Raw genomic sequence first — 8,238 nt, 5'->3', positions numbered from 1 at the left:
GCCATAATTTTATGTTTCCCAAATGTGATGATTCCAGGTAGTGTGGGGATAAACATTTTAAATTACTGATTATTCATTTTAAAGGATAGTAAAAAATATAACCAGCATGACAAAGCTGTGACAATAGATATTATTTCTTTTTTTTTTAATTTTTATTTTATTTATTCATTTTAGAGAGGAGAGAGAGACAGAGAGAGAGAAGGGGGGGAGGAGCTGGAAGCATCAACTCCCATATGTGCCTTGACCAGGCAAGCCCAGGGTTTCAAACCAGCGACCTCAGCATTTCCAGGTCGACGCTTTATTCACTGCGCCACCACAGGTCAGGCACAATAGATATTATTTCTTATGATGAGGCTATGTATTAAAAAGTGTTCATTAAAAATATATTATGTAAATAACAGTACAGGAGTGGAAAAAATCCCAAGCTTTCTAATGAACATTAAAAGATTAATTAAAACCAATTTTTCTCAAACACTTTAAAAAAGTAAAAGGGAACACATTCAAATTCATTTTATAAGGCCACTTTTACCATGATACTAAACCCAGACAAAAATGGCACAGGCAAATTATAGGTCAATATCCTTCCAATATAGATACAAAAATCCTCAGCAAAGTATTAGCAAACAAAATTCAGAAACACAGTAAAAGCAACATATAACATGATCAAGTGGGACTTATTCTAGGCAAGAATGGTTCAACATCTGCAAATCAATTAATGTGACACATCACATTAACAAAACAAAGAATAAAAATCATAGGATCAACTCAATAGATGCAGAAAAGGCATCTGACAAAATTCAACATGAATTTATGATTAAAAAAAAACTCCCGACAAAGTGGGAATAAAAGGAAAGTACCTTCAATGTAATAAGGGACATATATGACAAGCCCATGGATAACACCATACTCGATAGGGAAAATGTAAATCTTTTCCTCTGAAAGCACCAGACAGAATATTGGAAGTCTTAGCCAGATCATTCAGGCAAGAAGAATAAAAGGCATATGAATTGAAAAGGAATAAGTAAAACTGTCACTATGTTCAGAAGACATGATATTCCATTTAGAAAACCCTAAAGACTTGACCAAAATCCTGTCAGAAATAATAAACGAATACAGTAAAGCTGCAGGATATAAAATCAATATATAAAATTCTGTTTCATTTCTGTACAATAATAATGAACTATCAAAAAGATAAATTAAGAATAACAATGCCACTTACATTTGCATAAAATAATATAATACATAGAAATAAATTTAAACGAGATGGAAAATCTGAAATTGAAAACTATCTTATATTAATGAAAGAAACTGAAGACACAAATAAACAGAAAGATATTCCATACTCATAAATTGAACAAATTAATATATTTTTTTCTTTTTCTTCTTCTTTTTTTGTGACAGGGACAGAGAGAGAGAAACAGAGGGACAGACAGACAGGAAGTGAGAGAGATGAGAAGCATCAATTCTTTGTTGCGGCACCCTAGTTGTTTAGTGATTGCTTTTTCATATGTGCCTTGACTGGGGAGGGGCTACGGTAGAGTGAGTGACCCCTTGCTCAAGCCAGCAACCTTGGGTTCAAGCCAGCGAAATTGGTCTTCAAGCCAGCCACCTTTGGGCTCACTCTAGCAACCATATCTATTATACCACGCTCAAGCCAGCAACCCAGTTCTCAAGCCGGGTGAACCTGCACTCAAGCTGGTGTTCTCAGGGTTTCAGAATCTGGGTCCTCTACTTCCCAGTCCTACACTCTATCCACTGTGCAACCGCCTGGTAGGGCCGAATTAATATTGTTAAAATGCCCATACTACCCAAAGCAATGTACTCTCAATCATAATTCCAATGGAACTCTTCATAGAAATAGAAAAAATCCTAAAATTCACATGGAATCACAAAAGACCCTGAATGGCCATGAAATCTTGATAAAGAAGAACAAAGCTGTAGGGATCATACTCCTTGATTTCAAACTATATTACAAAGCTATAGCAATCAAAGTACAGCATAGGGAACATAGTCAATAATACTGCAATAACTGTGTAATGTGCCAGGGGAGTGATAGAAATATTGGAGGGAATTCTTTGTAAAGTATATGATTGTGTAACCACTATGCTGTACACCTGAAACTAATACAAAACATTGACTGTAAATTGTGATTGAAAAAAATTTTAGGCCCTGGCTGGTTGGCTCAGTGGTAGAGCATCGGCCTGGCGTGCAGAAGTCCCGGGTTAGATTCCTGGCCAGGGCACACAGGAGAAGCGCCCATTTGCTTCTCCACCCCTCCCCCTCTCCTTCCTCTCTGTCTCTCTCTTCCCCTCCCGCAGCCGAGGCTCCATTGGAGCAAAGATGGCCCGGGCGCTGGGGATGGCTCCTTGGCCTCTGCCCCAGGCGCTAGAGTGGCTTTGGTCGCGGCAGAGCGATGCCCTGGAGGGGCAGAGCATCGCCCCCTGGTGGGCAGAGCGTCACCCCCTGGTGGGCGTGCCGGGTGGATCCCAGTCAGGCGCATGCGGGAGTCTGTCTGACTGTCTCTCCCGGTTTCTAGCTTCAGAAAAATACAAAAAAAAAATTTAAATAAAAATAGCAGTATGGTATTGTCATAAAAACAGACACATAGATCATCGGAACAGAACTGAGAGCCCAGAAATAAAACTATGTATGTATGGTTAAGTAATTTTCAATGAAAGAGTAGTCAACAATAGACAATGGACAGTCTTTTCAATAAATGATATTGGGGAAACTGAACATCCACATGGAAAAGAATGAAAGTAGACCTCTATCTTACCGAACACACAAAAATTAACTCAAATGGATTAAAAATTTGAATGTAAGACCCGAAACCATAAAACTGGAAGAAAATGGGTAGTAAGCTCCTTCAAATTGATCTTGGTAATAATTTTTCTAGATCTGACACTGAAAGCAAAGGCAGCACAAGTAAAGCTAAACAAGTAGTTTTTGACCCTGGCTGCACATTAAAATCATTTGCAGGTTTTAAAAAATGTTAAAGCCTAAGCACCACTCCATAGTACAAAAATGAAAATTTATTATGGGCGGGGAGGGGCGGGGGCAAGGCAACGGTAAAATAGGCCCCCGGTGATGCCAATCCAGAGAATTAAACATAACTAACCTGAGCTCATGGAGGGCATTTCACGAGTTAGACGATAACTTTTGGTAATTTCCAAAAAAAGCTAGACAACATCAAATCTGCGAACTCACAGAGTCATTTTCTAGACCTCCCAATGGCAAATGACATGGATATTCAGATACACAAATAGTAACATAAACACACCCAGGAAAAGAGTCTAGATCAGGCGTGGCCAAGTTTTGCCTCTGAAAGAAAACTTTTTTCATGGGCCGGACAAAATATTAAAATGAAAAACTGTTAAATACAAAAATGATTCGTTTAAATAAACAAAATTTTATTATGTAACTTGTTTATGAATAAATGTAAGTAATTTAGTACAACAAATTAACAAAAAAACTAATGTGACGTGTTGAGGCGCTTTGCATTGCCTATTATTTTTTAAATATCTGGCTCTATACTTGTAGTAGCTATTCTTTTTTTTTAATTATAATTTTATTTTTTTAATGGGGCGACATCAATAAATCAGGTTACATATATTCAAAGATCAACAAGTCCAGGTTATCTTGTCTTTCAGTTATGTTGCATACCCATCACCCAAAGTCAGATTGTCCTCTGTCACCTTCTATCTAGTTTTCTTTGTGCCCCCTCCCCCTTTCCCTTTTCCTTTCCCCCCTCCTCCCGTAACCACCACACTCTTATCAATGTCTCTTAGTTTCACTTTTATGTCCCACCTACGTATGGAATAATGCAGTTCCTGGTTTTTTCTGATTTACTTATTTCACTTCGTATAATGTTATCAAGATCCCACCATTTTGCTGTAAATGATCCGATGTCATCATTTCTTATGGCTGAGTAGTATTCCATAGTGTATATGTGCCACATCTTCTTTATCCAGTCATCTATTGACGGGCTTTTTGGTTGTTTCCATGTCCTGGCCACCCGCCATTACTCTGACATCATCTGTAGTAGCTATTCTTAACACAGCCTCCAAATGTAAATCATTCAATCTTGATCTTGTACTTTTATTTAGATTCATTAAAGAAAACGTTTGTTCACAAATATAAGTTGAGCTGGAGATTACTAAATATTCCTTGGCAAGTTTTTTAAAAAATAAAGAAGTATCACAAATCCATTCGACCAATTATTGGAAGTTAACCCCAGATTAGTCACATGCGGAATTCTTTTCTATCTTCTTAAATATCTCAATTTCCAATAATCAAAGACACTTCTGCTTCTGAGTAGCTGAGATTTTAACTTTCATTGTTGTACAATGATTAGATAGCGTAGTTTATGTTTAATGATTTAAAAGTACCACTTATTTCATTTCCATAGTGCATCATACCGAGAATATTAAAAATTTAATTGTGGGCCACATAAACTCACTACACAGGCCAGATCCGCCTGCGGGCTGTATGTTGGTCATGCCTGGCTCTAGGTCATTATGAATTGGAAGTGAAAATGAGAAAATCATTTATGGGACTAAGGAACATTCCTGGAAAGTGGACACAGACACGGTTGCAGGATTTCATTCAATATTTTTGAATATTAAAAAGAAAAAAAAACTAGTTTCGAGGAATGTTTTTTGTTTTGTGTTGAACGGCAGACATAGCTTGGGCCAGCCTGGGTGAAGGTGCTTCTTCTCTGAGTGTCCCCTCCACATCCTCAGGCACTTCACACAGTTGTCAGATAACTGTCTCCAGCTTTTCTGTAAGCTGTGGTTGTAGAAACATGGACTTACCTGCCCTGATTTAAGAGTTCTTGAAATCACTCATGCCATGGGCACCTGAAGCTCTCCTTTACACATTTTTCTTTCCTATCTGCACTTCACTGGTTCCGTTCCACTGCTTCTCAATGTCTCTCTTTCCCCAGGCCTAATTCACATGCACCTGGAGGTCCTCCTGGCCTGCCTGCCTGCCTATTTCTCTAGCTTGCCTCCCTCCCAGCGTGTTCTGACATGCTTTACCTTATCTCAAAGTGGTAAGTAGTTTTATTCAGACCTTTCAGGCAGATCAGAGTTTAGGTTTCTTTTTTTTTTCATTCAAACTAGTGCTTTTTTATCCTATGGACACCTGATTATATTTTTCAACTTCCCTCTGAGTAAGCCCCATGCTCATCTTCAATCTACAGGAATTTGTCTGGCAATTGATTGCGACATCTGGGCAAGAAACGTCTTAATTGCTTTCTATTATTTGCATAAATTTCCCATAAAATACAAAATGGGTTTTTAACCTTCCTAATGAATAAACATGTTAGCCCATGCAGGTGAAGTGTTAATTGCTTTTCTCAGGTAACATTTTGAATGACAGCCTGATACAGGGGAGCTGTCAAATTTGGGTGTGTCTTTGAGATTCGCCTTCTCTACCCATTCAATCCCTCATTTTCCAAATGATCGAACTTGTCACAACAGCAGCTTTGAGAATTTTCATTCTTAAGGGCAGAGTATTTTTTTCCCCACAGAGTTGAGTTAAATTTATTCAAGAATTTTAATAAATCTGAATAAATCTTTGCTCATCCAATCCAGCGTGGACAGACCTGAAGATCTTGGTTAATGGCTCAGGCATTGTTACAGGCTATAACATTACTCACCATAGCTTTTCTAGCAGGAAATATATCTACACACACAAATTACAAGTAGTTGCTAATTAAATAACTATATAATTTGACTTTGAAGTAGTCTTTACTGTATGCACTTTTATTTTTTTTATTTTTATTTTTTAATATTTTATTTATTGATTTTTAGAGAGAGAGAGAGAAGGGGGGAGGAGCAGGAAGCATCAACTCCCATATGTGCCTTGACCAGGCAAGCCCAGGGTTTCGAACCAGCAACCTCAGTGTTCCAGGTCGACGCTTTATCCCACTGCGCCACCACAGGTCAGGCTAAAATATCATATCCGTTTTTTAAATTTTTTATTTAATATTTTTTATTTATTTATTCATTTTAGAGAGGAGAGGGAGAGACAGAGAGAGAGAGAGAGAGAGAGGAGAGACAGAGAGAGAGAAGGGGGAGGAGCCAGAAGCATCAACTCCCATATGTGCCTTGACCAGGCAAGCCCAGGGTTTCGAACTGGCAACCTCAGCATTTCCAGGTCAACGCTTTATCCACTGCACCACCACAGGTCAGGCTTACTTTTTATTTTTTTAGGGATGAGATTAAACTAATTAATAATCTTAGGACACACGCACAGAGATAGGGGAGGAAAGCAACCCCAAGGATAATGAAGGAGAAATGAGTTTTTGGAGGGTCATCCATGAAGTGGCTGACTTATGTACAGATAATGGAAAGTTGGTAGTAAGTTGGTACATTTTCCTGTTTTTTACATGTGAAAAACATGATGCCTGCCATAACCATTATAATTGTATATCTTAGAGTTTGCAACAGAACATTCACACTTTCATGTTTATTAGCCAGAAATGGATACATTACTCTAGGTGCAATGTGTCCACATCTCTCATTTCTCATATTTTAGTGGTGATGTTGCATCATACTGTACTTGAAGTAAACCAAAATGCATTAATTGTTTCTTCCATTGTACTTCCCACAAAGCTAATTTTCTGCCATCCTGTTTTTGTGGTTGATTGTACAGTCCCTGGTGAAATCTTGCCTTTATTCCTAACAAGCATCATTATTAGCCTCTTGAAGAGAGCTCTTCTACCCTATGCCCTTGCTATTTAACATGTGGTCTGAGAACCACAGCATTAGTGCCAACCAGGCACTTGGTAGAAACACAGAACATCTGCTCCCACCCCAGTCCACAGAATCAAGATTTGCATTTACACAAGTTCCCCAGTTGACTCATTTTCATATTAAAGTTGGAGAAACACCGCCTCTACACTCCACCTCTTCCTTCCCTCTTTCAGCTTGCCCTCAAGGGAAGAAAACTTAAGAGCCAACAGCATTTGATTGCCTACTCCATTAGTAGATAGAATTTTTCAATGAAAAGAGCAAAATAACTGAAGTATAACACCCCATATAAAACAATCTCTTTTTGGAAGAACTTTCTTCAATGGCACAGGAGGTAAGATAGCTTAGCTACATGATAATTAGATTCTGAGTTTCAGATATACCACATTTCCATTATCTTACTATATAATTTTGGTCATGGACACTTTCCTGAGTTCCTGTAACAGATAAAATATGAAACAAAGAGTTTTAGATTATGAAGTAAGTTTATGTTGAGATATAGTATAGCACAGTAGCTAAGAACATGAGCTCTATGGAAAGACTCCTGGACTCATTCATTAATTAGTTGTGTGACTTTCAGTAAATCATTTAACCTTTCTATACACAATGGAGATGATATTAATAGTAACTACTTCATGAGTCTGTTATAAGAATAAAGGATATGATGTATAAAATGTATAGAATCAGTGTCAAATTATAAAACACTATTACTATCATGGGACATTAGGAAACCTCTATTTCCAAGCAATGAAATAAGCCAGTCAGAGAAAGACAAATACCATATGATGTCACTCATATGGGGAATAATGAACAAAATAAACTGATGAACAAAATAGAAACAGACTCATAGATACAGAGAACAGACTGACAGCTGTCAGAGGGGAGGACAGTGGGGGCACTGTATGAAAGAAGGTGAAGGGATTAACCAAAATAAACATATACATAACACGCAGACACAGACACAGACCACATGGTGGCAATAGCCAGAGGGAAAAAGGGTGGGGGCTAGTTGGATGTGGGTCAAGGTAGGAGAACATGGCGACAGAGAGAGAGACATTGCTGGGGCAGAAAGCACATAATGTGGTGGGGATTTGTTGAATTGTGCACTTGAAACCTCTATGGTTTTGTGAACCAATGTCATTCCAATAAATTCAATAAAAAAAAGTTATATAATGTCTAATCATCAGAGTGTACATATGAAACTTATACAATATTGTATGTCAACTGTAATTGAAAAATAAAAAATGAAAAAATAAACCTAAAACATTCTTAGGAGACCTCTATGTTCCCTTTGAAGCCAGGTGCTCCCAGGAACTGTAACATTGAAAGGCAGATTGTTTAAAAAATGAGAAGAATTTAGAACAACTCCCAAGATCTAAGAGCAGAGATCCAATGAGTGATATCAGAAATGACTTATGATGCCAACTGATCAGAGACAAGATATCAAGAGTTTGTAAACCATGGTTTATGTCATGTCAGA

Source organism: Saccopteryx bilineata, chromosome X, assembly GCF_036850765.1.
Source record: "Saccopteryx bilineata isolate mSacBil1 chromosome X, mSacBil1_pri_phased_curated, whole genome shotgun sequence".
In the NCBI taxonomy this organism is placed as follows: domain Eukaryota; kingdom Metazoa; phylum Chordata; class Mammalia; order Chiroptera; family Emballonuridae; genus Saccopteryx; species Saccopteryx bilineata.
This window is presented reverse-complemented; position numbering follows the sequence as displayed.